The sequence below is a fragment of the Aotus nancymaae genome, unplaced genomic scaffold (assembly GCF_030222135.1).
Source record: "Aotus nancymaae isolate 86718 unplaced genomic scaffold, 86718_ANA_hifiasm-v0.15.2.pri h1tg000014l, whole genome shotgun sequence".
Lineage (NCBI taxonomy): Eukaryota > Metazoa > Chordata > Mammalia > Primates > Aotidae > Aotus > Aotus nancymaae.
In genome coordinates, this window is record NW_026988425.1 from 38,703,496 (window position 1) to 38,706,434 (window position 2,939).

The following is a 2,939-nucleotide window of genomic DNA, read 5'->3' on the forward strand; positions in this document are numbered from 1 at the left end:
AGAAAAGAGACATATTTCTTGTAGTTCTGGAGGCTGGAAAGTCCAAGGTAGATGGACCACAGGTGGTGACAGCCTTTTTGCTGTGTCATCGCAGGGCAGAAGGCAGAGGGCAAGAGAGCATGAGAACAAGAACAAGAAGGGCCCAAACTTGCTTTTTTTTTTTTTAACCAGAAAATAAACAACAACTTTATTAATATAATTGTAACAGAAAAGTTTTCCAATTTCTAAGAAGGAAATAACATAACATCAGCAAAAGTGTTTCAAGAGTAAATGCCTACATTTCTTGTTCTGATAGCTTCCCACCACACACTGAAGGTTCCTCAAGGACAGTTGCCACCGGAGCTGCTGCAGGAACATGTTTTTCACTGGGCGTAGCTTCACAGTCAACTCCTCAAGCAGAAGACTAAAATAGTATTTCTTTTTAGAAGATCTTCGTTGCGGAAGAACATATCAATATGGAGAGAAGATATTTGCTTCTCAAATTCAAGAAACACTAACTGACGTATCAATTTTTCTCTGATACAGTGTGCCAGAGTGCTCTGTGAAGAATCCTTTTCCATCCATACCACATGTCTGGGTGAGAGGAGAGTGGCAAACTACCAGTACACTAGCAGACACTCCTGGTGATGCTCTGTGCTCTGCTCCCTTTCTGCTGGTAGTAGGCATCTTTTCTGGTAGCTGCAGCAGCTTGATGTAGGGGGAAGGAAGGGGCCACCGACCAATCACCTCTTTTTTTTTTTTTAATTTTTTAAAAATTTTCTACCTTAAGCCTACCCTGCACAATCACCTCTTCTTGAAGCCATATTTTTTGCGTTCATAGAAGAGATCTGTCTTAGAGCTCCCCAAATTAACAATCTTTGGGCAGCCATCTCTATCCTTCTCCTGGATGATACACTCCTTACAATAATAGGCATCAGAGACCCCAGAGATCACACAGCACCCCTGGTAAGATCCATAGTTACACTCATCACATATGCACACCAGAGTGCAGGGACGCACAAATCACACACTTGCCATCACATTTTTCACACAGTTTTCTGATGGCAACACCAGCCTGCTTGCGGCAAAATATCAAATCAGGATGATGTTTAGCCATAGTTCCCAATGAAGCCGGCCGCCGGACCAAACTTGCTTTTATACCAAGCCCACTCTCATGATAACTAGCCCACTCCGTGGTTACAACATCATGAAAGAGTCATAATTGCCTCTTATTGGGCTCCAACCCCCAATATTGTTACATTTGGGACTAAGTTTTCAACATACGAACTTTGAAGGACACATTTAAACCATAGCCTAAGGAAGACAGCCTTGGTTCTTCTGAGTTTTGGCAATGATGAATACAATTTTTATACATATTGGTGTATAGCTTTTTGTGTAGACATGTTTTCAACTGATTCGGGTAAATGCCAAAGAGCACAATCGTTGGATTATATGGCAAGCGTATGCTTAGTTTTGTAAGAAACTGTCGACGATATTCCCAAATGGCTGTGCCATTTTGCATTCACACTGGCAACAGATGATACTTTCTGTTACTGCACATCCTCATCAGCATTCAGTGTTTTCAGTGTTCTGGATTTTCACCATCTAATAAGTGTGTAGTGGTATCTCACTTAGTTTCAATTTACAATTCCCTAATGGCTTATGATGTTGAGCATCTTTTAATATGCGTGTTTGGGCCACTCGTGAATCTTTTTTTGAAGTATCTATTCACAGCTTCTGCCCACTTTATAATTGGGTTGTTCATTGCTTATTGTTGAGATTTAAGAGTTCGTTATTTACTTTGGATAACAGTCCTGCATCAGACATGTCTTTTGCAAATATTTTCTTTCAGTCTATGACTTGTCTTCTCATTCTCTGGAGTGAATGTTTTTGTTCGTTTTGCTTGCTATGTCATAAATCTGACATTATTTAAATGTCTTTCTCCTTCCATAATGACTGTTTATTTAATGTTAACTGCAATAATCGTTTAATTCATGTTTACTTTTAGAGGCATTTGAAAGAACCTCTTGATAAATTCCAATACTCTTTAATATAATGGTAATATAAAATTTTCAGTTTAAATTGTGTAGGTGACAAGTAGTCAAATGGAACAGAGTCACCTTGTGATGAATGTTGGATGGCCACAAAAAGTTTATGTATCAGCTAGTGACGCATTTGGGCACACCGAAGCAAAAATCAATGGTTACCTCAGCAAAATGACAAAGTACTGCACGCCGTGGACTTTCTGGGTTGCTTATGATTAGCTGAAACATGAAATGTTAAATACACAAGTGGTGACAGAACACCATATTTCAAATAAAAAGAAACAAATGTATTTAATCACCTTTGCCAATGTCTGATTTTCTTCTTAAAGTTTTATAACGTGGAGTTTGTAGAGCCTTGGGAGATGATTAATGCTCCTCAAATGATCTGTTATGAAGGACTACTATATTTTTCACTTGATTATGGATTGATAAGTTTGCCTCATAGACACCTCTCTGTATTAATATGGATACATATGTTATAATATACCTCAGTGGAATGATTTTCAACTTTGCAAAACATTTTATTTACTGTTTTCTATTGTCTATGGGTACTGGTAGAGAGTGTTAGTGAAGTTGGTATTTACATTTTAATGGGAGGAAATAACCCCAGGCTGGCAGACACAAATTCAGTTCCAAACCTCAGATAGTGGATGGCCTACGCTTATCAAAGCAGACAGAATGCATGTAGTAGTAATCAGAGAGTTCTGAACACAGGACTGAAATATATATGTAAACCACCAGTAATACACTTGATTTCGGTTTAACTGAAAGGACTCTAGTCTGACCTCCAGAGACCTGACGTAAGCCATCATGATATGAAGTCAAAATCTTTCACTCAAAATCCAGACCTAGCATCCCTTCAATTAAAAGAAGTTGGGTAGGATGGATCATTCACTTCATAAGTACTTTCTGTAA

At 38.6% G+C, this 2,939-nt stretch overlaps 1 pseudogene; it reads right to left on the reverse strand.

Annotated features, from left to right (window-relative positions):
* Window positions 1–732: 732 nt before the first annotated feature.
* Window positions 733–1,116, reverse strand: LOC105722438 (PHD finger-like domain-containing protein 5A; annotated as a pseudogene).
* Between the last annotated feature and the right edge of the window lie 1,823 nt (window positions 1,117–2,939).